Raw genomic sequence first — 26,397 nt, forward strand, 5'->3', positions numbered from 1 at the left:
AAATGCTTTTCCCTCTGTCTAGCAAGGAGAAACTGTGCCAGCACAGTATACCTCCACGGACTTGTGTTCTAAATTCTGGACTTCTAGGCATCTCAGAAACTAACGGGAAGAGCAATGTTATCCATGGTGGGCTGGGGCAGAACTAGCAACAAGCACAGCAAAGTTGTCCAAGAATACCTTGCATTCAAATGCTAATGCCAATACATGAGTCAGGCGAGTGGTAAGCCATGAGCTTATAGCAGTTAGAAAGCTGCGGACACAGTCCGGGTGTTGTGCGGCTTCACTGTTCGCATCCTAGAAGGTACCGCGCTCTCCGTCTCTCGGATGTGATCAAGCGGCTATTCGCGCAGAGAGCACTGTGCCGGTCACTGTGCGATCCGGAGCTCTCTTTCTGCCCAAAGACGCCTGGCAGCGGCACTTAACTTCGGACAGCTCCGTATCTCCCTATTCTGCATTTCTTGTCTTCTGCATCTCAGCAAAATGCTTTTCCACTCTGTCTAGCAAGGAGAAACTGTGCCAGCACAGTATACCTCCCCGGACTTGTGTTCTAAATTCACGACCGCTCGGCATTACAGAAACTAACAGGAAGAGCAAGGTTATCCATGGTGGGCTGGGGCAGAACTAGCAGCAAGCACAACAAAGTTGTCCAAGAATACCTTGCATTCCAATGCTAATGCCAATTGAAGGGGCAGGCGAGTCGTAAGCCATGAACTTCTAGCAGTTAGAAAGCTGCGGACACAGTCCGGGTGATGTGCGGCTTCACTCTTCGCATCCTAGAAGGTACCGCGCTCTCCGTCTCTCGGATGCGATCAAGCGGCTATTCGCGCAGAGAGCACTGTGCCGTTCTCTGTGCGCTCCGGAGCTCTCTTTCTGCCCAATGACACCTGGAAGCGGCACTTAACTTCGGACAGCTCCGTATCTCCCTATTCTGCATTTCTTGTCTTCTGCATCTCAGCAAAATGCTTTTCCCTCTGTCTAGCAAGGAGAAACTGTGCCAGCACAGTATACCTCCCCGGACTTGTGTTCTAAATTCCCGAACTCTCGGCATCTCAGAAACTAACGGGAAGAGCAAGGTTATCCATGGTGGGCTGGGGCAGAACTAGCAGCAAGCACAACAAAGTTGTCCAGGAATACCTTGCATTCCAATGCTAATGCCAATTGAAGGGGCAGGCGAGTGGTAAGCCATGAACTTCTAGCAGTTAGAAAGCTGAGGACACAGTCCGGGTGTTGTGCGGCTTCACTCTTCGCATCCTAGAAGGTACCGCGCTCTCCGTCTCTCGGATGCGATCAAGCGGCTATTCGCGCAGAGAGCACTGTGCCGGTCTCTGTGTGCTCCGGAGCTCTCTTTCTGCCCAATGACGCCTGGCAGCGGCACTTAACTTCGGACAGCTCCGTATCTCCGTATTCTGCATTTCTTGTCTTCTGCATCTCAGCAAAATGCTTTTCCCTCTGTCTAGCAAGGAGAAACTGTGCCAGCACAGTATACCTCCACGGACTTGTGTTCTAAATTCCCGACCTCTCGGCATTACAGAAAGTAACGGGAAGAGCAAGGTTATCCATGGTGGGCTGGGGCAGAACTAGCAACAAGCACAGCAAAGTTGTCCAAGAATACCTTGCATTCCAATGCTAATGCCAATTGAAGAGGCAGGCGAGTGGTAAGCCATGAGCTTATAGCAGTTAGAAAGCTGCGGACACAGTCCGGGTGTTGTGCGGCTTCACTCTTCGCATCCTAGAAGGTACCGCGCTCTCCGTCTCGCGGATGCGATCAAGCGGCTATTCGCGCAGAGAGCACTGTGCCGGTCACTGAGCGCTCCGGAGCTCTCTTTCTGCCCAAAGACGCCTGGCAGCAGCACTTAACTTCGGACAGCTCCGTATCTCCGTATTCTGCATTTCTTGTCTTCTGCATCTCAGCAAAATGCTTTTCCCTCTGTCTAGCAAGGAGAAACTGTGCCAGCACAGTATACCTCCCCGGACTTGTGTTCTAAATTCCCGACCTCTCGGCATTACAGAAACTAACGGGAAGAGCAAGGTTATCCATGGTGGGCTGGGTCAGAACTAGCAGCAAGCACAACAAAGTTGTCCAAGAATACCTTGCATTCGAATGCTAATGCCAATTGAAGAGGCAGGCGAGTGGTAAGCCATGAACTTCTAGCAGTTAGAAAGCTGCGGACACCGTCCGGGTGTTGTGCGGCTTCACTCTTCGCATCCTAGAAGGTACCGCGCTCTCCGTCTCTCGGATGTGATCAAGCGGCTATTCGCGCAGAGAGCACTGTGCCGTTCTCTGTGCGCTCCGGAGCTCTCTTTCTGCCCAATGACACCTGGAAGCGGCACTTAACTTCGGACAGCTCCGTATCTCCCTATTCTGCATTTCTTGTCTTCTGCATCTCAGCAAAATGCTTTTCCCTCTGTCTAGCAAGGAGAAACTGTGCCAGCACAGTATACCTCCCCGGACTTGTGTTCTAAATTCCCGACCTCTCGGCATTACAGAAACTAACGGGAAGAGCAAGGTAATCCATGGTGGGCTGGGGCAGAACTAGCAGCAAGCACAAAAAAGTTGTCCAAGAATACCTTGCATTCCAATGCTAATGCCAATTGAAGGGGCAGGCGAGTGGTAAGCCATGAACTTCTAGCAGTTAGAAAGCTGCGGACACAGTCCGGGTGTTGTGCGGCTTCACTCTTCGCATCCTAGAAGGTACCGCGCTCTCCGTCTCTCGGATGCGATCAAGCAGCGATTCGCGCAGAGAGCACTGTGCCGTTCTCTGTGCGCTCCGGAGCTCTCTTTCTGCCCAAAGACGCCGGGCAGCGGCACTTATCTTCGGACAGCTCCGTATCTCCCTATTCTGCATTTCTTGTCTTCTGCATCTCAGCAAAATGCTTTTCCCTCTGTCTAGCAAGGAGAAACTGTGCCAGCACAGTATACCTCCCCGGACTTGTGTTCTAAATTCCCGACCTCTCGGCATTACAGAAACTAACGGGAAGAGCAAGGTTATCCATGGTGGGCTGGGGCAGAACTAGCAACAAGCACAGCAAAGTTGTCCAAGAATACTTTGCATTCCAATGCTAATGCCAATACATGAGTCAGGCGAGTGGTAAGCCATGAGCTTATAGCAGTTAGAAAGCTGCGGACACAGTCCGGGTGTTGTGCGGCTTCACTCTTCGCATCCTAGAAGGTACCGCGCTCCCCGTCTCTCGGATGCGATCAAGCGGCTATTCCCGCAGAGAGCACTGTGCCGGTCTCTGTGCGCTCCGGAGCTCTGTTTCTGCCCAAAGACGCCAGGCAGCGGCACTTAACTTCGGACAGCTCCGTATCTCCCTATTCTTCATTTCTTGTCTTCTGCATCTCAGCAAAATGCTTTTCCCTCTGTCTAGCAAGGAGAAACTGTGCCAGCACAGTATACCTCCACGGACTTGTGTTCTAAATTCCCGACTTCTAGGCATCTCAGAAACTAACAGGAAGAGGAAGGTTATCCATGGTGGGCTGGGGCAGAACTAGCAACAAGCACAGCAAAGTTGTCCAAGAATACCTTGCATTCGAATGCTAATGCCAATACATGAGTCAGGCGAGTGGTAAGCCATGAGCTTATAGCAGTTAGAAAGCTGCGGACACAGTCCGGGTGTTGTGCGGCTTCACTCTTCGCATCCTAGAAGGTACCGCACACTCCGTCTCTCGGATGCGATCAAGCGGCTATTCCCGCAGAGAGCACTTTGCCGGTCTCTGTGCGTTCCGGAGCTCTCTTTCTGCCCAAAGACGCCAGGCAGCGGCACTTAACTTCGGACAGCTCCGTATCTCCCTATTCTTCATTTCTTGTCTTCTGCATCTCAGCAAAATGCTTTTCCCTCTGTCTAGCAAGGAGAAACTGTGCCAGCACAGTATACCTCCACGGACTTGTGTTCTAAATTCCCGACTTCTAGGCATCTCAGAAACTAACAGAAAGAGCAAGGTTATCCATGGTGGGCTGGGGCAGAACTAGCAACAAGCACAGCAAAGTTGTCCAAGAATACCTTGCATTCTAATGCTAATGGCAATACATGAGGCAGGCGAGTGGTAAGCCATGAACTTCTAGCAGTTAGAAAGCTGAGGACACAGTCCGGGTGTTGTGCGGCTTCACTCTTCGCATCCTAGAAGGTACCGCGCTCTCCGTCTCTCGGATGCGATCAAGCGGCTATTCGCGCAGAGAGCACTGTGCCGGTCTCTGTGCGCTCCGGAGCTCTCTTTCTGCCCAAAGACGCCTGGCAGCGGCACTTGACTTCGGACAGCTCCGTATCTCCCTATTCTGCATGTCTTGTCTTCTGCAGCTCCGCAAAATGCTTTTCCCTCTGTCTAGCAAGGAGAAACTGTGCCAGCACAATATACCGCCCCGGACTTGTGTTCTAAATTCCCGACCTCTCGGCATCTCAGAAACTAACGGGAAGAGCAAGGTTATCCATGGTGGGCTGGGGCAGAACTAGCAGCAAGCACAACAAAGTTGTCCAGGAATACCTTGCATTCCAATGCTAATGCCAATTGAAGGGGCAGGTGAGTGGTAAGCCATGAACTTCTAGCAGTTAGAAAGCTGAGGACACAGTCCGGGTGTTGTGCGGCTTCACTCTTCGCATCCTAGAAGGTACCGCGCTCTCCGTCTCTCGGATGCGATCAAGCGGCTATTCGCGCAGAGAGCACTGTGCCGGTCTCTGTGTGCTCCGGAGCTCTCTTTCTGCCCAATGACGCCTGGCAGCGGCACTTAACTTCGGACAGCTCCGTATCTCCGAATTCTGCATTTCTTGTCTTCTGCATCTCAGCAAAATGCTTTTCCCTCTGTCTAGCAAGGAGAAACTGTGCCAGCACAGTATACCTCCACGGACTTGTGTTCTAAATTCCCGACCTCTCGGCATTTCAGAAACTAACGGGAAGAGCAAGGTTATCCATGGTGGGCTGGGGCAGAACTAGCAACAAGCACAGCAAAGTTGTCCAAGAATACCTTGCATTCCAATGCTAATGCCAATTGAAGAGGCAGGCGAGTGGTAAGCCATGAACTTCTAGCAGTTAGAAAGCTGCGGACACAGTCCGGGTGTTGTGCGGCTTCACTCTTCGCATCCTAGAAGGTACCGCGCTCTCCGTCTCTCGGATGCGATCAAGCGGCTATTCGCGCAGAGAGCACTGTGCCGGTCACTGAGCGCTCCGGAGCTCTCTTTCTGCCCAAAGACGCCTGGCAGCAGCACTTAACTTCGGACAGCTCCGTATCTCCCTATTCTGCATTTCTTGTCTTCTGCATCTCAGCAAAATGCTTTTCCCTCTGTCTAGCAAGGAGAAACTGTGCCAGCACAGTATACCTCCCCGGACTTGTGTTCTAAATTCCCGACCTCTCGGCATTACAGAAACTAACGGGAAGAGCAAGGTTATCCATGGTGGGCTGGGTCAGAACTAGCAGCAAGCACAACAAAGTTGTCCAAGAATACCTTGCATTCGAATGCTAATGCCAATTGAAGAGGCAGGCGAGTGGTAAGCCATGAACTTCTAGCAGTTAGAAAGCTGCGGACACCGTCCGGGTGTTGTGCGGCTTCACTCTTCGCATCCTAGAAGGTACCGCGCTCTCCGTCTCTCGGATGTGATCAAGCGGCTATTCGCGCAGAGAGCACTGTGCCGTTCTCTGTGCGCTCCGGAGCTCTCTTTCTGCCCAATGACACCTGGAAGCGGCACTTAACTTCGGACAGCTCCGTATCTCCCTATTCTGCATTTCTTGTCTTCTGCATCTCAGCAAAATGCTTTTCCCTCTGTCTAGCAAGGAGAAACTGTGCCAGCACAGTATACCTCCACGGACTTGTGTTCTAAATTCCCGACCTCTCGGCATTACAGAAACTAACGGGAAGAGCAAGGTAATCCATGGTGGGCTGGGGCAGAACTAGCAGCAAGCACAAAAAAGTTGTCCAAGAATACCTTGCATTCCAATGCTAATGCCAATTGAAGGGGCAGGCGAGTGGTAAGCCATGAACTTCTAGCAGTTAGAAAGCTGCGGACACAGTCCGGGTGTTGTGCGGCTTCACTCTTCGCATCCTAGAAGGTACCGCGCTCTCCGTCTCTCGGATGCGATCAAGCGGCGATTCGCGCAGAGAGCACTGTGCCGTTCTCTGTGCGCTCCGGAGCTCTCTTTCTGCCCAAAGACGCCAGGCAGCGGCACTTAACTTCGGACAGCTCCGTATCTCCCTATTCTTCATTTCTTGTCTTCTGCATCTCAGCAAAATGCTTTTCCCTCTGTCTAGCAAGGAGAAACTGTGCCAGCACAATATACCGCCCCGGACTTGTGTTCTAAATTCCCGACCTCTCGGCATCTCAGAAACTAACGGGAAGAGCAAGGTTATCCATGGTGGGCTGGGGCAGAACTAGCAGCAAGCACAACAAAGTTGTCCAGGAATACCTTGCATTCCAATGCTAATGCCAATTTAAGGGGCAGGTGAGTGGTAAGCCATGAACTTCTAGCAGTTAGAAAGCTGAGGACACAGTCCGGGTGTTGTGCGGCTTCACTCTTCGCATCCTAGAAGGTACCGCGCTCTCCGTCTCTCGGATGCGATCAAGCGGCTATTCGCGCAGAGAGCACTGTGCCGGTCTCTGTGTGCTCCGGAGCTCTCTTTCTGCCCAATGACGCCTGGCAGCGGCACTTAACTTCGGACAGCTCCGTATCTCCGAATTCTGCATTTCTTGTCTTCTGCATCTCAGCAAAATGCTTTTCCCTCTGTCTAGCAAGGAGAAACTGTGCCAGCACAGTATACCTCCACGGACTTGTGTTCTAAATTCCCGACCTCTCGGCATTTCAGAAACTAACGGGAAGAGCAAGGTTATCCATGGTGGGCTGGGGCAGAACTAGCAACAAGCACAGCAAAGTTGTCCAAGAATACCTTGCATTCCAATACTAATGCCAATTGAAGAGGCAGGCGAGTGGTAAGCCATGAACTTCTAGCAGTTAGAAAGCTGCGGACACAGTCCGGGTGTTGTGCGGCTTCACTCTTCGCATCCTAGAAGGTACCGCGCTCTCCGTCTCTCGGATGCGATCAAGCGGCTATTCACGCAGAGAGCACTGTGCCGGTCACTGAGCGCTCCGGAGCTCTCTTTCTGCCCAAAGACGCCTGGCAGCAGCACTTAACTTCGGACAGCTCCGTATCTCCCTATTCTGCATTTCTTGTCTTCTGCATCTCAGCAAAATGCTTTTCCCTCTGTCTAGCAAGGAGAAACTGTGCCAGCACAGTATACCTCCCCGGACTTGTGTTCTAAATTCCCGACCTCTCGGCATTACAGAAACTAACGGGAAGAGCAAGGTTATCCATGGTGGGCTGGGTCAGAACTAGCAGCAAGCACAACAAAGTTGTCCAAGAATACCTTGCATTCGAATGCTAATGCCAATTGAAGAGGCAGGCGAGTGGTAAGCCATGAACTTCTAGCAGTTAGAAAGCTGCGGACACCGTCCGGGTGTTGTGCGGCTTCACTCTTCGCATCCTAGAAGGTACCGCGCTCTCCGTCTCTCGGATGTGATCAAGCGGCTATTCGCGCAGAGAGCACTGTGCCGTTCTCTGTGCGCTCCGGAGCTCTCTTTCTGCCCAAAGACGCCGGGCAGCGGCACTTAACTTCGGACAGCTCCGTATCTCCGTATTCTGCATTTCTTGTCTTCTGCATCTCAGCAAAATGCTTTTCCCTCTGTCTAGCAAGGAGAAACTGTGTCAGCACAGTATACCTCCCCGGACTTGTGTTCTAAATTCCCGACTTCTAGGCATCTCAGAAACTAACGGGAAGAGCAAGGTTATCCATGGTGGGCTGGGGCAGAACTAGCAGCAAGCACAACAAAGTTGTCCAAGAATACCTTGCATTCCAATGCTAATGCCAATTGAAGGGGGAGGCGAGTGGTAAGACATGAGCTTATAGCAGTTAGAAAGCTGAGGACACAGTCCGGGTGTTGTGCGGCTTCACTCTTCGCATCCTAGAAGGTACCGTGCTCTCCGTCTCTCGGATGCGATCAAGCGGCTATTCGCGCAGAGAGCACTGTGCCGTTCTCTGTGTGCTCCGGAGCTCTCTTTCTGCCCAATGACACCTGGCAGCGGCACTTATCTTCGGACAGCTCCGTATCTCCCTATTCTGCATTTCTTGTCTTCTGCATCTCAGCAAAATGCTTTTCCCTCTGTCTAGCAAGGAGAAACTGTGCCAGCACAGTATACCTCCCCGGACTTGTGTTCTAAATTCCCGACCTCTCGGCATTACAGAAACTAACGGGAAGAGCAAGGTTATCCATGGTGGGCTGGGGCAGAACTAGCAACAAGCACAGCAAAGTTGTCCAAGAATACTTTGCATTCCAATGCTAATGCCAATACATGAGTCAGGCGAGTGGTAAGCCATGAGCTTATAGCAGTTAGAAAGCTGCGGACACAGTCCGGGTGTTGTGCGGCTTCACTCTTCGCATCCTAGAAGGTACCGCGCTCCCCGTCTCTCGGATGCGATCAAGCGGCTATTCCCGCAGAGAGCACTGTGCCGGTCTCTGTGCGCTCCGGAGCTCTCTTTCTGCCCAAAGACGCCAGGCAGCGGCACTTAACTTCGGACAGCTCCGTATCTCCCTATTCTTCATTTCTTGTCTTCTGCATCTCAGCAAAATGCTTTTCCCTCTGTCTAGCAAGGAGAAACTGTGCCAGCACAGTATACCTCCACGGACTTGTGTTCTAAATTCCCGACTTCTAGGCATCTCAGAAACTAACAGGAAGAGCAAGGTTATCCATGGTGGGCTGGGGCAGAACTAGCAACAAGCACAGCAAAGTTGTCCAAGAATACCTTGCATTCGAATGCTAATGCCAATTGAAGAGGCAGGCGAGTGGTAAGCCATGATCATCTTGCAGTTTGAAAGCTGAGGACACAGTCCGGGTGTTGTGCGGCTTCACTCTTCGCATCCTAGAAGGTACCGCGCTCTCCGTCTCTCGGATGTGATCAAGCGGCTATTCCCGCAGAGAGCACTGTGCCGGTCTCTGTGTGCTCCGGAGCTCTCTTTCTGCCCAATGACACCTGGCAGCGGCACTTATCTTCGGACAGCTCCGTATCTCCCTATTCTGCATTTCTTGTCTTCTGCATCTCAGCAAAATGCTTTTCCCTCTCTCTAGCAAGGAGAAACTGTGCCAGCACAGTATACCTCCCCGGACTTGTGTTCTAAATTCCCGACCTCTCGGCATTACAGAAACTAACGGGAAGAGCAAGGTTATCCATGGTGGGCTGGGGCAGAACTAGCAACAAGCACAGCAAAGTTGTCCAAGAATACTTTGCATTCCAATGCTAATGCCAATACATGAGTCAGGCGAGTGGTAAGCCATGAGCTTATAGCAGTTAGAAAGCTGCGGACACAGTCCGGGTGTTGTGCGGCTTCACTCTTCGCATCCTAGAAGGTACCGCGCTCCCCGTCTCTCGGATGCGATCAAGCGGCTATTCCCGCAGAGAGCACTGTGCCGGTCTCTGTGCGCTCCGGAGCTCTCTTTCTGCCCAAAGACGCCAGGCAGCGGCACTTAACTTCGGACAGCTCCGTATCTCCCTATTCTTCATTTCTTGTCTTCTGCATCTCAGCAAAATGCTTTTCCCTCTGTCTAGCAAGGAGAAACTGTGCCAGCACAGTATACCTCCACGGACTTGTGTTCTAAATTCCCGACTTCTAGGCATCTCAGAAACTAACAGGAAGAGGAAGGTTATCCATGGTGGGCTGGGGCAGAACTAGCAACAAGCACAGCAAAGTTGTCCAAGAATACCTTGCATTCGAATGTTAATGCCAATACATGAGTCAGGCGAGTGGTAAGCCATGAGCTTATAGCAGTTAGAAAGCTGCGGACACAGTCCGGGTGTTGTGCGGCTTCACTCTTCGCATCCTAGAAGGTACCGCGCTCTCCGTCTCTCGGATGCGATCAAGCGGCTATTCGCGCAGAGAGCACTGTGCCGTTCTCTGTGCACTCCGGAGCTCTCTTTCTGCCCAAAGACGCCAGGCAGCGGCACTTAACTTCGGACAGCTCGGTATCTCCCTATTCTTCATTTCTTGTCTTCTGCATCTCAGCAAAATGCTTTTCCCTCTGTCTAGCAAGGAGAAACTGTGCCAGCACAGTATACCTCCACGGACTTGTGTTCTAAATTCCCGACTTCTAGGCATCTCAGAAACTAACAGGAAGAGCAAGGTTATCCATGGTGGGCTGGGGCAGAACTAGCAACAAGCACAGCAAAGTTGTCCAAGAATACCTTGCATTCTAATGCTAATGGCAATACATGAGGCAGGCGAGTGGTAAGCCATGAACTTCTAGCAGTTAGAAAGCTGAGGACACAGTCCGGGTGTTGTGCGGCTTCACTCTTCGCATCCTAGAAGGTACCGCGCTCTCCGTCTCTCGGATGCGATCAAGCGGCTATTCGCGCAGAGAGCACTGTGCCGGTCTCTGTGCGCTCCGGAGCTCTCTTTCTGCCCAAAGACGCCTGGCAGCGGCACTTGACTTCGGACAGCTCCGTATCTCCCTATTCTGCATGTCTTGTCTTCTGCAGCTCCGCAAAATGCTTTTCCCTCTGTCTAGCAAGGAGAAACTGTGCCAGCACAATATACCGCCCCGGACTTGTGTTCTAAATTCCCGACCTCTCGGCATCTCAGAAACTTAAGGGAAGAGCAAGGTTATCCATGGTGGGCTGGGGCAGAACTAGCAGCAAGCACAACAAAGTTGTCCAAGAATACCTTGCATTCCAATGCTAATGCCAATTGAAGGGGCAGGCGAGTCGTAAGCCATGAACTTCTAGCAGTTAGAAAGCTGCGGACACAGTCCGGGTGTTGTGCGGCTTCACTCTTCGCATCCTAGAAGGTACCGCGCTCTCCGTCTCTCGGATGTGATCAAGCGGCTATTCCCGCAGAGAGCACTGTGCCGGTCTCTGTGATCTCCGGAGCTCTCTTTCTGCCCAATGACACCTGGCAGCGGCACTTATCTTCGGACAGCTCCGTATCTCCCTATTCTTCATTTCTTGTCTTCTGCATCTCAGCAAAATGCTTTTCCCTCTGTCTAGCAAGGAGAAACTGTGCCAGCACAGTATACCTCCCCGGACTTGTGTTCTAAATTCCCGACCTCTCGGCATTACAGAAACTAACGGGAAGAGCAAGGTTATCCATGGTGGGCTGGGGCAGAACTAGCAACAAGCACAGCAAAGTTGTCCAAGAATACTTTGCATTCCAATGCTAATGCCAATACATGAGTCAGGCGAGTGGTAAGCCATGAGCTTATAGCAGTTAGAAAGCTGCGGACACAGTCCGGGTGTTGTGCGGCTTCACTCTTCGCATCCTAGAAGGTACCGCGCTCTCCGTCTCTCGGATGCGATCAAGCGGCTATTCGCGCAGAGAGCACTGTGCCGTTCTCTGTGCACTCCGGAGCTCTCATTCTGCCCAAAGACGCCTGGCAGCGGCACTTAACTTCGGACAGCTCCGTATCTCCCTATTCTTCATTTCTTGTCTTCTGCATCTCAGCAAAATGCTTTTCCCTCTGTCTAGCAAGGAGAAACTGTGCCAGCACAGTATACCTCCACGGACTTGTGTTCTAAATTCCCGACTTCTAGGCATCTCAGAAACTAACGGGAAGAGCAAGGTTATCCATGGTGGGCTGGGGCAGAACTAGCAGCAAGCACAACAAAGTTGTCCAAGAATACCTTGCATTCGAATGCTAATGCCAATTGAAGAGGCAGGCGAGTGGTAAGCCATGAACATCTAGCAGTTAGAAAGCTGAGGACACAGTCCGGGTGTTGTGCGGCTTCACTCTTCGCATCCTAGAAGGTACCGCGCTGTCCGTCTCTCGGATGTGATCAAGCGGCTATTCCCGCAGAGAGCACTGTGCCGGTCTCTGTGTGCTCCGGAGCTCTCATTCTGCCCAAGGACGCCTGGCAGCGGCAGTTAACTTCGGACAGCTCCGTATCTCCCTATTCTGCATTTCTTGTCTTCTGCATCTCAGCAAAATGCTTTTCCCTCTCTCTAGCAAGGAGAAACTGTGCCAGCACAGTATACCTCCACGGACTTGTGTTCTAAATACCCGACTTCTAGGCATCTCAGAAACTAACGGGAAGAGCAAGGTTATCCATGGTGGGCTGGGGCAGAACTAGCAGCAGGCACAACAAAGTTGTCCAAGAATACCTTGCATTCGAATGCTAATGCCAATTGAAGAGGCAGGCGAGTGGTAAGCCATGAACATCTAGCAGTTAGAAAGCTGCGGACACAGTCCGGGTGTTGTGCGGCTTCACTCTTCGCATCCTAGAAGGTACCGCGCTCTCCGTCTCTCGGATGTGATCAAGCGGCTATTCCCGCAGAGAGCACTGTGCCGGTCTCTGTGATCTCCGGAGCTCTCTTTCTGCCCAATGACACCTGGCAGCGGCACTTATCTTCGGACAGCTCCGTATCTCCCTATTCTGCATTTCTTGTCTTCTGCATCTCAGCAAAATGCTTTTCCCTCTGTCTAGCAAGGAGAAACTGTGCCAGCACAGTATACCTCCCCGGACTTGTGTTCTAAATTCCCGACCTCTCGGCATTACAGAAACTAACGGGAAGAGCAAGGTTATCCATGGTGGGCTGGGGCAGAACTAGCAACAAGCACAGCAAAGTTGTCCAAGAATACTTTGCATTCCAATGCTAATGCCAATACATCAGTCAGGCGAGTGGTAAGCCATGAGCTTATAGCAGTTAGAAAGCTGCGGACACAGTCCGGGTGTTGTGCGGCTTCACTCTTCGCATCCTAGAAGGTACCGCGCTCTCCGTCTCTCGGATGCGATCAAGCGGCTATTCCCGCAGAGAGCACTTTGCCGGTCTCTGTGCGCTCCGGAGCTCTCTTTCTGCCCAACAACGCCAGGCAGCGGCACTTAACTTCGGACAGCTCCGTATCTCCCTATTCTTCATTTCTTGTCTTCTGCATCTCAGCAAAATGCTTTTCCCTCTGTCTAGCAAGGAGAAACTGTGCCAGCACAGTATACCTCCACGGACTTGTGTTCTAAATTCCCGACTTCTAGGCATCTCAGAAACTAACGGGAAGAGCAAGGTTATCCATGGTGGGCTGGGGCAGAAGTAGCAACAAGCACAGCAAAGTTGTCCAAGAATACCTTGCATTCTAATGCTAATGGCAATACATGAGGCAGGCGAGTGGTAAGCCATGAACTTCTAGCAGTTAGAAAGCTGAGGACACAGTCCGGGTGTTGTGCGGCTTCACTCTTCGCATCCTAGAAGGTACCGCGCTCTCCGTCTCTCGGATGTGATCAAGCGGCTATTCCCGCAGAGAGCACTGTGCCGGTCTCTGTGATCTCCGGAGCTCCCTTTCTGCCCAATGACACCTGGCAGCGGCACTTAACTTCGGACAGCTCCGTATCTCCCTATTCTGCATTTCTTGTCTTCTGCATCTCAGCAAAATGCTTTTCCCTCTGTCTAGCAAGGAGAAACTGTGCCAGCACAGTATACCTCCCCGGACTTGTGTTCTAAATTCCGGACTTCTAGGCATCTCAGAAACTAACGGGAAGAGCAATGTTATCCATGGTGGGCTGGGGCAGAACTAGCAACAAGCACAGCAAAGTTGTCCAAGAATACCTTGCATTCAAATGCTAATGCCAATACATGAGTCAGGCGAGTGGTAAGCCATGAGCTTATACCAGTTAGAAAGCTGCGGACACAGTCCGGGTGTTGTGCGGCTTCACTCTTCGCATCCTAGAAGGTACCGCGCTCTCCGTCTCTCGGATGCGATCAAGCGGCTATTCGCGCAGAGAGCACTGTGCCGGTCACTGTGCGATCCGGAGCTCTCTTTCTGCCCAAAGACGCCTGGCAGCGGCACTTAACTTCGGACAGCTCCGTATCTCCCTATTCTGCATTTCTTGTCTTCTGCATCTCAGCAAAATGCTTTTCCACTCTGTCTAGCAAGGAGAAATTGTGCCAGCACAGTATACCTCCCCGGACTTGTGTTCTAAATTCCCGACTTCTCAGCATCTCAGAAACTAACGGGAAGAGCAAGGTTATCCATGGTGGGCTGGGGCAGAACTAGCAGCAAGCACAACAAAGTTGTCCAAGAATACCTTGCATTCGAATGCTAATGCCAATTGAGGTGGCCGGCGAGTTGTAAGCGATGAACTTCTAGCAGTTAGAAAGCTGCGGACACAGTCCGGGTGTTGTGCGGCTTCACTCTTCGCATCCTAGAAGGTACCGCGCTCTCCGTCTCTCGGATGCGATCAAGCGGCTATTCCCGCAGAGAGCACTGTGCCGGTCACTGTGCGCTCCGGAGCTCTCTTTCTGCCCAAAGACGCCTGGCAGCGGCACTTAACTTCGGACAGCTCCGTATCTCCCTATTCTGCATTTCTTGTCTTCTGCATCTCAGCAAAATGCTTTTCCCTCTGTCTAGCAAGGAGAAACTGTGCCAGCACAGTATACCTCCACGGACTTGTGTTCTAAATTCCCGACCTCTCGGCATTACAGAAACTAACGGGAAGAGCAAGGTTATCCATGGTGGGCTGGGGCAGAACTAGCAACAAGCACGGCAAAGTTGTCCAAGAATACTTTGCATTCCAATGCAAATGCCAATACATGAGTCAGGCGAGTGGTAAGCCATGAGCTTATAGCAGTTAGAAAGCTGCGGTCACAGTCCGGGTGTTGTGCGGCTTCACCCTTCGCATCCTAGAAGGTACCGCGCTCTCCGTCTCTCGGATGCGATCAAGCGGCTATTTGCGCAGAGAGCACTGTGCCGTTCTCTGTGCTCTCCGGAGCTCTCTTTCTGCCCAAAGACGCCTGGCAGCGGCACTTGACTTCGGACAGCTCCGTATCTCCCTATTCTGCATTTCTTGTCTTCTGCATCTCAGCAAAATGCTTTTCCCTCTCTCTAGCAAGGAGAAACTGTGCCAGCACAGTATACCTCCACGGACTTGTGTTCTAAATTCCCGACTTCTAGGCATCTCAGAAACTAACGGGAAGAGCAAGGTTATCCATGGTGGGCTGGGGCAGAACTAGCAGCAAGCACAACAAAGTTGTCCAAGAATACCTTGCATTCCAATGCTAATGCCAATTGAAGAGGCAGGCGAGTGGTAAGCCATGAACTTCTAGCAGTTAGAAAGCTGGGGACACAGTCCGGGTGTTGTGCGGCTTCACTCTTCGCATCCTAGAAGGTACCGCGCTCTCCGTCTCTCGGATGCGATCAAGCGGCTATTCGCGCAGAGAGCACTGTGCCGTTCTCTGTGCGCTCCGGAGCTCTCTTTCTGCCCAAAGACGCCTGGCAGCGGCACTTAACTTCGGACAGCTCCGTATCTCCGTATTCTGCATTTCTTGTCTTCTGCATCTCAGCAAAATGCTTTTCCCTCTGTCTAGCAAGGAGAAACTGTGCCAGCACAGTATACCGCCCCGGACTTGTGTTCTAAATTCCCAACTTCTAGGCATCTCAGAAACTAACGGGAAGAGCAAGGTTATCCATGGTGGGCTGGGGCAGAACTAGCAGCAAGCACAACAAAGTTGTCCAAGAATACCTTGCATTCCAATGCTAATGCCAATTGAAGGGGCAGGCGAGTGGTAAGCCATGAACTTCTAGCAGTTAGAAAGCTGCGGACACAGTCCGGGTGTTGTGCGGCTTCACTCTTCGCATCCTAGAAGGTACCGCGCTCTCCGTCTCTCGGATGTGATCAAGCGGCTATTCCCGCAGAGAGCACTGTGCCGGTCTCTGTGATCTCCGGAGCTCTCTTTCTGCCCAATGACACCTGGCAGCGGCACTTATCTTCGGACAGCTCCGTATCTCCCTATTCTGCATTTCTTGTCTTCTGCATCTCAGCAAAATGCTTTTCCACTCTGTCTAGCAAGGAGAAACTGTGCCAGCACAGTATACCTCCCCGGACTTGTGTTCTAAATTCCCGACTTCTCGGCATCGCAGAAAATAACGGGAAGAGCAAGGTTATCCATGGTGGGCTGGGGGAGAACTAGCAACAAGCACAGCAAAGTTGTCCAAGAATACCTTGCATTCTAATGCTAATGACAATACATGAGGCAGGCGAGTGGTAAGCCATGAACTTCTAGAAGTTAGAAAGCTGCGGACACAGTCCAGGTGTTGTGCGGCTTCACTCTTCGCATCCTAGAAGGTACCGCGCTCTCCGTCTCTCGGATGCGATCAAGCGGCTATTCGCGCAGAGAGCACTGTGCTGTTCTCTGTGCGCTCCGGAGCTCTCTTTCTGCCCAAAGACGCCTGGCAGCGGCACTGGACTTCGGACAGCTGCGTATCTCCCTATTCTGCATTTCTTGTCTTCTGCATCTCAGCAAAATGCTTTTCCCTCTGTCTAGCAAGGAGAAACTGTGCCAGCACAGTATACCTCCCCGGACTTGTGTTCTAAATTCCCGACCTCTCGGCATTACAGAAACTAACGGGAAGAGCAAGGTTATCCATGGTGGGCTGGGGCAGAACTAGCAACAAGCACAGCAAAGTTGTCCAAGAATACTTTGCATTCCAATGCTAATGCCAATACATGAGTCAGGCGAGTGGTAAGCCATGAGCTTATACCAGTTAGAAAGCTGCGGACACAGTCCGGGTGTTGTGCGGCTTCACTCTTCGCATCCTAGAAGGTACCGCGCTCTCCGTCTCTCGGATGCGATCAAGCGGCTATTCCCGCAGAGAGCACTTTGCCGGTCTCTGTGCGCTCCGGAGCTCTCTTTCTGCCCAAAGACGCCTGGCAGCGGCACTGGACTTCGGACAGCTCCGTATCTCCCTATTCTGCATTTCTTGTCTTCTGCATCTCAGCAAAATGCTTTTCCCTCTCTCTAGCAAGGAGAAACTGTGCCAGCACAGTATACCGCCCCGGACTTGTGTTCTAAATTCCCGACCTCTCGGCATTACAGAAACTAATGGGAAGAGCAAGGTTATCCATGGTGGGCTGGGGCAGAACTAGCAACAAGCACAGCAAAGTCGTCCAAGAATACTTTGCATTCCAATGCTAATGCCAATACATGAGTCAGGCGAGTGGTAAGCCATGAGCTTATAGCAGTTAGAAAGCTGCGGACGCAGTCCGGGTGTTGTGCGGCTTCACTCTTCGCATCCTAGAAGGTACCGCGCTCCCTGTCTCTCGGATGCGATCAAGCGGCTATTCCCGCAGAGAGCACTGTGCCGGTCTCTGTGCGCTCCGGAGCTCTCTTTCTGCCCAAAGACGCCAGGCAGCGGCACTTAACTTCGGACAGCTCCGTATCTCCCTATTCTTCATTTCTTGTCTTCTGCATCTCAGCAAAATGCTTTTCCCTCTGTCTAGCAAGGAGAAACTGTGCCAGCACAGTATACCTCCCAGGACTTGTGTTCTAAATTCCCGACTTCTAGGCATCTCAGAAACTAACAGGAAGAGCAAGGTTATCCATGGTGGGCTGGGGCAGAACTAGCAACAAGCACAGCAAAGTTGTCCAAGAATACCTTGCATTCTAATGCTAATGACAATACATGAGGCAGGCGAGTGGTAAGCCATGAACATCTTGCAGTTAGAAAGCTGCGGACACAGTCCGGGTGTTGTGCGGCTTCACTCTTCGCATCCTAGAAGGTACCGCGCTCTCCGTCTCTCGGATGCGATCAAGCGGCTATTCGCGCAGAGAGCACTGTGCCGTTCTCTGTGCGCTCCGGAGCTCTCTTTCTGCCCAAAGACGCCTGGCAGCGGCACTGGACTTCGGACAGCTCCGTATCTCCCTATTCTGCATTTCTTGTCTTCTGCAGCTCCGCAAAATGCTTTTCCCTCTGTCTAGCAAGGAGAAACTGTGCCATCACAATATACCTCCCCGGACTTGTGTTCTAAATTCCCGACCTCTCGGCATCTCAGAAACTAACGGGAAGAGCAAGGTTATCCATGGTGGGCTGGGGCAGAACTAGCAGCAAGCACAACAATGTTGTCCAAGAATACCTTGCATTCCAATGCTAATGCCAATTGAAGGGGCAGGCGAGTGGTAAGCCATGAACTTCTAGCAGTTAGAAAGCTGCGGACACAGTCCGGGTGTTGTGCGGCTTCACTCTTCGCATCCTAGAAGGTACCGCGCTCTCCGTCTCTCGGATGTGATCAAGCGGCTATTCCCGCAGAGAGCACTGTGCCGGTCTCTGTGATCTCCGGAGCTCTCTTTCTGCCCAATGACACCTGGCAGCGGCACTTATCTTCGGACAGCTCCGTGTCTCCCTATTCTTCATTTCTTGTCTTCTGCATCTCAGCAAAATGCTTTTCCCTCTGTCTAGCAAGGAGAAACTGTGCCAGCACAGTATACCTCCCCGGACTTGTGTTCTAAATTCCCGACCTCTCGGCATTACAGAAACTTACGGGAAGAGCAAGGTTATCCATGGTGGGCTGGGGCAGAACTAGCAACAAGCACAGCAAAGTTGTCCAAGAATACTTTGCATTCCAATGCTAATGCCAATTGAAGAGGCAGGCGAGTGGTAAGCCATGAACATCTTGCAGTTAGAAAGCTGAGGACACAGTCCGGGTGTTGTGCGGCTTCACTCTTCGCATCCTAGAAGGTACCGCGCTCTCCGTCTCTCGGATGCGATCAAGCGGCTATTCGCGCAGAGAGCACTGTGCCGTTCTCTGTGCGCTCCGGAGCTCTCTTTCTGCCCAAAGACGCCTGGCAGCGGCACTGGACTTCGGACAGCTCCGTATCTCCCTATTCTGCATTTCTTGTCTTCTGCAGCTCCGCAAAATGCTTTTCCCTCTGTCTAGCAAGGAGAAACTGTGCCAGCACAATATACCTCCCCGGACTTGTGTTCTAAATTCCCGACCTCTCGGCATCTCAGAAACTAACGGGAAGAGCAAGGTTATCCATGGTGGGCTGGGGCAGAACTAGCAACAAGCACAGCAAAGTTGTCCAAGAATACTTTGCATTCCAATGCTAATGCCAATACATGAGTCAGGCGAGTGGTAAGCCATGAGCTTATAGCAGTTAGAAAGCTGCGGACACAGTCCGGGTGTTGTGCGGCTTCACTCTTCGCATCCTAGAAGGTACCGCGCTCCCCATCTCTCGGATGCGATCAAGCGGCTATTCCCGCAGAGAGCACTGTGCCGGTCTCTGTGCGCTCCGGAGCGCTCTTTCTGCCCAAAGACGCCAGGCAGCGGCACTTAACTTCGGACAGCTCCGTATCTCCCTATTCTTCATTTCTTGTCTTCTGCATCTCAGCAAAATGCTTTTCCCTCTGTCTAGCAAGGAGAAACTGTGCCAGCACAGTATACCTCCACGGACTTGTGTTCTAAATTCCCGACCTCTCGGCATTACAGAAACTAACGGGAAGAGCAAGGTTATCCATGGTGGGCTGGGGCAGAACTAGCAACAAGCACAGCAAAGTTGTCCAAGAATACTTTGCATTCCAATGCTAATGCCAATACATGAGTCAGGCGAGTGGTAAGCCATGAGCTTATAGCAGTTAGAAAGCTGCGGTCACAGTCCGGGTGTTGTGCGGCTTCACTCTTCGCATCCTAGAAGGTACCGCGCTCTCCGTCTCTCGGATGCGATCAAGCGGCTATTCGCGCAGAGAGCACTGTGCCGTTCTCTGTGCGCTCCGGAGCTCTCTTTCTGCCCAAAGACGCCTAGCAGCGGCACTTAACTTCGGACACCTCCGTATCTCCCTATTCTGCATTTCTTGTCTTCTGCATCTCAGCAAAATGCTTTTCCCTCTCTCTAGCAAGGAGAAACTGTGCCAGCACAGTATACCGCCCCGGACTTGTGTTCTAAATTCCCGACCTCTCGGCATCTCAGAAACTAACGGGAAGAGCAAGGTTATCCATGGTGGGCTGGGGCAGAACTAGCAACAAGCACAACAAAGTTGTCCAAGAATACCTTGCATTCCAATGCTAATGCCAATTGAAGGGGCAGGCGAGTGGTAAGCCATGAACTTCTAGCAGTTAGAAAGCTGCGGACACAGTCCGGGTGTTGTGCGGCTTCACTCTTCGCATCCTAGAAGGTACCGCGCTCTCCGTCTCTCGGATGTGATCAAGCGGCTATTCCCGCAGAGAGCACTGTGCCGGTCTCTGTGATCTCCGGAGCTCTCTTTCTGCCCAATGACACCTGGCAGCGGCACTTATCTTCGGACAGCTCCGTATCTCCCTATTCTGCATTTCTTGTCTTCTGCATCTCAGCAAAATGCTTTTCCCTCTGTCTAGCAAGGAGAAACTGTGCCAGCACAGTATACCTCCCCGGACTTGTGTTCTAAATTCCCGACCTCTCGGCATTACAGAAACTAACGGGAAGAGCAAGGTTATCCATGGTGGGCTGGGGCAGAACTAGCAACAAGCACAGCAAAGTTGTCCAAGAATACTTTGCATTCCAATGCTAATGCCAATACATGAGTCAGGCGAGTGGTAAGCCATGAGCTTATAGCAGTTAGAAAGCTGCGGACACAGTCCGGGTGTTGTGCGGCTTCACTCTTCGCATCCTAGAAGGTACCGTGCTCTCCGTCTCTCGGATGCGATCAAGCGGCTATTCGTGCAGAGAGCACTGTGCCGGTCTCTGTGCGCTCCGGAGCTCTCTTTCTGCCCAATGACACCTGGCAGCGGCACTTAACTTCGGACAGCTCCGTATCTCCCTATTCTTCATTTCTTGTCTTCTGCATCTCAGCAAAATGCTTTTCCCTCTCTCTAGCAAGGAGAAACTGTGCCAGCACAGTATACCTCCACGGACTTGTGTTCTAAATTCCTGACTTCTAGGCATCTCAGAAACTAACGGGAAGAGCAAGGTTATCCATGGTGGGCGGGGGCAGAACTAGCAGCAAGCACAACAAAGTTGTCCAAGAATACCTTGCATTCCAATGCTAATGCCAATTGAAGAGGCAGGCGAGTGGTAAGCCATGAACTTCTAGCAGTTAGAAAGCTGAGGACACAGTCCGGGTGTTGTGCGGCTTCACTCTTCGCATCCTAGAAGGTACCGCGCTCTCCGTCTCTCGGATGCGATCAAGCGGCTATTTGCGCAGAGAGCACTGTGCCGTTCTCTGTGCGCTCCGGAGCTCTCTTTCTGCCCAAAGACGCCTAGCAGCGGCACTTAACTTCGGACACCTCCGAATCTCCGTATTCTGCATTTCTTGTCTTCTGCATCTCAGCAAAATGCTTTTCCCTCTGTCTAGCAAGGAGAAACTGTGCCAGCACAGTATACCGCCCCGGACTTGTGTTCTAAATTCCCGACCTCTCGGCATCTCAGAAACTAACGGGAAGAGCAAGGTTATCCATGGTGGGCTGGGGCAGAACTAGCAACAAGCACAACAAAGTTGTCCAAGAATACCTTGCATTCCAATGCTAATGCCAATTGAAGGGGCAGGCGAGTGGTAAGCCATGAACTTCTAGCAGTTAGAAAGCTGCGGACACAGTCCGGGTGTTGTGCGGCTTCACTCTTCGCATCCTAGAAGGTACCGCGCTCTCCGTCTCTCGGATGTGATCAAGCGGCTATTCCCGCAGAGAGCACTGTGCCGGTCTCTGTGATCTCCGGAGCTCTCTTTCTGCCCAATGACACCTGGCAGCGGCACTTATCTTCGGACAGCTCCGTATCTCCCTATTCTGCATTTCTTGTCTTCTGCATCTCAGCAAAATGCTTTTCCCTCTGTCTAGCAAGGAGAAACTGTGCCAGCACAGTATACCTCCCCGGACTTGTGTTCTAAATTCCCGACCTCTCGGCATTACAGAAACTAACGGGAAGAGCAGGGTTATCCATGGTGGGCTGGGGCAGAACTAGCAACAAGCACAGCAAAGTTGTCCAAGAATACTTTGCATTCCAATGCTAATGCCAATACATGAGTCAGGCAAGTGGTAAGCCATGAGCTTATAGCAGTTAGAAAGCTGCGGACACAGTCCGGGTGTTGTGCGGCTTCACTCTTCGCATCCTAGAAGGTACCGCGCTCTCCGTCTCTCGGATGCGATCAAGCGGCTATTCGCGCAGAGAGCACTGTGCCGTTCTCTGTGCACTCCGGAGCTCTCATTCTGCCCAAAGACGCCTGGCAGCGGCACTTAACTTCGGACAGCTCCGTATCTCCCTATTCTTCATTTCTTGTCTTCTGCATCTCAGCAAAATGCTTTTCCCTCTCTCTAGCAAGGAGAAACTGTGCCAGCACAGTATACCTCCACGGACTTGTGTTCTAAATTCCCGACTTCTAGGCATCTGAGAAACTAACGGGAAGAGCAAGGTTATCCATGGTGGGCTGGGGCAGAACTAGCAACAAGCACAACAAAGTTGTCCAAGAATACCTTGCATTCGAATGCTAATGCCAATTGAAGAGGCAGGCGAGTGGTAAGCCATGAACATCTAGCAGTTAGAAAGCTGAGGACACAGTCCGGGTGTTGTGCGGCTTCACTCTTCGCATCCTAGAAGGTACCGCGCTCTCCGTCTCTCGGATGTGATCAAGCGGCTATTCCCGCAGAGAGCACTGTGCCGGTCTCTGTGCGCTCCGGAGCTCTCTTTCTGCCCAATGACACCTGGCAGCGGCACTTATCTTCGGACAGCTCCGTATCTCCCTATTCTGCATTTCTTGTCTTCTGCATCTCAGCAAAATGCTTTTCCCTCTGTCTAGCAAGGAGAAACTGTGCCAGCACAGTATACCTCCCCGGACTTGTGTTCTAAATTCCCGACCTCTCGGCATTACAGAAACTAACGGGAAGAGCAAGGTTATCCATGGTGGGCTGGGGCAGAACTAGCAACAAGCACAGCAAAGTTGTCCAAGAATACTTTGCATTCCAATGCTAATGCCAATACATGAGTCAGGCGAGTGGTAAGCCATGAGCTTATAGCAGTTAGAAAGCTGCGGACACAGTCTGGGTGTTGTGCGGCTTCACTCTTCGCATCCTAGAAGGTACCGCGCTCCCCGTCTCTCGGATGCGATCAAGCGGCTATTCCCGCAGAGAGCACTGTGCCGGTCTCTGTGCGCTCCGGAGCTCTCTTTCTGCCCAAAGACGCCAGGCAGCGGCACTTAACTTCGGACAGCTCCGTATCTCCCTATTCTTCATTTCTTGTCTTCTGCATCTCAGCAAAATGCTTTTCCCTCTCTCTAGCAAGGAGAAACTGTGCCAGCACAGTATACCTCCACGGACTTGTGTTCTAAATTCCCGACTTCTAGGCATCTCAGAAACTAACAGGAAGAGCAAGGTTATCCATGGTGGGCTGGGGCAGAACTAGCAACAAGCACAGCAAAGTTGTCCAAGAATACCTTGCATTCGAATGCTAATGGCAATACATGAGGCAGGCGAGTGGTAAGCCATGAACTTCTAGAAGTTAGAAAGCTGAGGACACAGTCCGGGTGTTGTGCGGCTTCACTCTTCGCATCCTAGAAGGTACCGCGCTCTCCGTCTCTCGGATGCGATCAAGCGGCTATTCGCGCAGAGAGCACTGTGCCGTTCTCTGTGCGCTCCGGAGCTCTCATTCTGCCCAAGGACGCCTGGCAGCGGCAGTTAACTTCGGACAGCTCCGTATCTCCCTATTCTGCATTTCTTGTCTTCTGCATCTCAGCAAAATGCTTTTCCCTCTCTCTAGCAAGGAGAAACTGTGCCAGCACAGTATACGTCCACGGACTTGTGTTCTAAATTCCCGACTTCTAGGCATCTCAGAAACTAACAGGAAGAGCAAGGTTATCCATGGTGGGCTGGGGCAGAACTAGCAGCAGGCACAACAAAGTTGTCCAAGAATACCTTGCATTCGAATGCTAATGCCAATTGAAGAGGCAGGCGAGTGGTAAGCCATGAACATCTAGCAGTTAGAAAGCTGAGGACACAGTCCGGGTGTTGTGCGGCTTCACTCTTCGCATCCTAGAAGGTACCGCGCTCTCCGTCTCTCGGATGCGATCAAGCGGCTATTCCCGCAGAGAGCACTGTGCCGGTCTCTGTGATCTCCGGAGCTCTCTTTCTGCCCAATGACACCTGGCAGCGGCACTTATCTTCGGACAGCTCCGTATCTCCCTATTCTGCATTTCTTGTCTTCTGCATCTCAGCAAAATGCTTTTCCCTCTCTCTAGCAAGGAGAAACTGTGCCAGCACAGTATACCTCCCCGGACTTGTGTTCTAAATTCCCGACCTCTCGGCATTACAGAAACTAACGGGAAGAGCAAGGTTATCCATGGTGGGCTGGGGCAGAACTAGCAACAAGCACAGCAAAGTTGTCCAAGAATACTTTGCATTCCAATGCTAATGCCAATACATGAGTCAGGCGAGTGGTAAGCCATGAGCTTATAGCAGTTAGAAAGCTGCGGACACAGTCCGGGTGTTGTGCGGCTTCACTCTTCGCATCCTAGAAGGTACCGCGCTCCCCGTCTCTCGGATGCGATCAAGCGGCTATTCCCGCAGAGAGCACTGTGCCGGTCTCTGTGCGCTCCGGAGCTCTCTTTCTGCCCAAAAACGCCAGGCAGCGGCACTTAACTTCGGACAGCTCCGTATCTCCCTATTCTTCATTTCTTGTCTTCTGCATCTCAGCAAAATGCTTTTCCCTCTGTCTAGCAAGGAGAAACTGTGCCAGCACAGTATACCTCCACGGACTTGTGTTCTAAATTCCCGACCTCTCGGCATTACAGAAACTAACGGGAAGAGCAAGGTTATCCATGGTGGGCTGGGGCAGAACTAGCAACAAGCACAGCAAAGTTGTCCAAGAATACTTTGCATTCCAATGCTAATGCCAATACATGAGTCAGGCGAGTGGTAAGCCATGAGCTTATAGCAGTTAGAAAGCTGCGGACACAGTCCGGGTGTTGTGCGGCTTCACTCTTCGCATCCTAGAAGGTACCGCGCTCTCCGTCTCTCGGATGCGATCAAGCGGCTATTCCCGCAGAGAGCACTTTGCCGGTCTCTGTGCGCTCCGGAGCTCTCTTTCTGCCCAACAACGCCAGGCAGCGGCACTTAACTTCGGACAGCTCCGTATCTCCCTATTCTTCATTTCTTGTCTTCTGCATCTCAGCAAAATGCTTTTCCCTCTGTCTAGCAAGGAGAAACTGTGCCAGCACAGTATACCTCCACGGACTTGTGTTCTAAATTCCCGACTTCTAGGCATCTCAGAAACTAACAGGAAGAGCAAGGTTATCCATGGTGGGCTGGGGCAGAAGTAGCAACAAGCACAGCAAAGTTGTCCAAGAATACCTTGCATTCTAATGCTAATGGCAATACATGAGGCAGGCGAGTGGTAAGCCATGAACTTCTAGCAGTTAGAAAGCTGAGGACACAGTCCGGGTGTTGTGCGGCTTCACTCTTCGCATCCTAGAAGGTACCGCGCTCTCCGTCTCTCGGATGTGATCAAGCGGCTATTCCCGCAGAGAGCACTGTGCCGGTCTCTGTGATCTCCGGAGCTCCCTTTCTGCCCAATGACACCTGGCAGCGGCACTTATCTTCGGACAGCTCCGTATCTCCCTATTCTGCATTTCTTGTCTTCTGCATCTCAGCAAAATGCTTTTCCCTCTGTCTAGCAAGGAGAAACTGTGCCAGCACAGTATACCTCCCCGGACTTGTGTTCTAAATTCCGGACTTCTAGGCATCTCAGAAACTAACGGGAAGAGCAATGTTATCCATGGTGGGCTGGGGCAGAACTAGCAACAAGCACAGCAAAGTTGTCCAAGAATACCTTGCATTCAAATGCTAATGCCAATACATGAGTCAGGCGAGTGGTAAGCCATGAGCTTATACCAGTTAGAAAGCTGCGGACACAGTCCGGGTGTTGTGCGGCTTCACTCTTCGCATCCTAGAAGGTACCGCGCTCTCCGTCTCTCGGATGCGATCAAGCAGCTATTCGCGCAGAGAGCACTGTGCCGGTCACTGTGCGATCCGGAGCTCTCTTTCTGCCCAAAGACGCCTGGCAGCGGCACTTAACTTCGGACAGCTCCGTATCTCCCTATTCTGCATTTCTTGTCTTCTGCATCTCAGCAAAATGCTTTACCACTCTGTCTAGCAAGGAGAAATTGTGCCAGCACAGTATACCTCCCCGGACTTGTGTTCTAAATTCCCGACTTCTCAGCATCTCAGAAACTAACGGGAAGAGCAAGGTTATCCATGGTGGGCTGGGGCAGAACTAGCAGCAAGCACAACAAAGTTGTCCAAGAATACCTTGCATTCGAATGCTAATGCCAATTGAGGTGGCCGGCAAGTTGTAAGCGATGAACTTCTAGCAGTTAGAAAGCTGCGGACACAGTCCGGGTGTTGTGCGGCTTCACTCTTCGCATCCTAGAAGGTACCGCGCTCTCCGTCTCTCGGATGCGATCAAGCGGCTATTCCCGCAGAGAGCACTGTGCCGGTCACTGTGCGCTCCGGAGCTCTCTTTCTGCCCAAAGACGCCAGGCAGCGGCACTTAACTTCGGACAGCTCCGTATCTCCCTATTCTTCATTTCTTGTCTTCTGCATCTCAGCAAAATGCTTTTCCCTCTGTCTAGCAAGGAGAAACTGTGCCCGCACAGTATACCTCCCCGGACTTGTGTTCTAAATTCCCGACCTCTCGGCATTACAGAAACTAA

The sequence above is a fragment of the Passer domesticus genome, chromosome W (assembly GCF_036417665.1).
Source record: "Passer domesticus isolate bPasDom1 chromosome W, bPasDom1.hap1, whole genome shotgun sequence".
NCBI classification, from domain to species: domain Eukaryota; kingdom Metazoa; phylum Chordata; class Aves; order Passeriformes; family Passeridae; genus Passer; species Passer domesticus.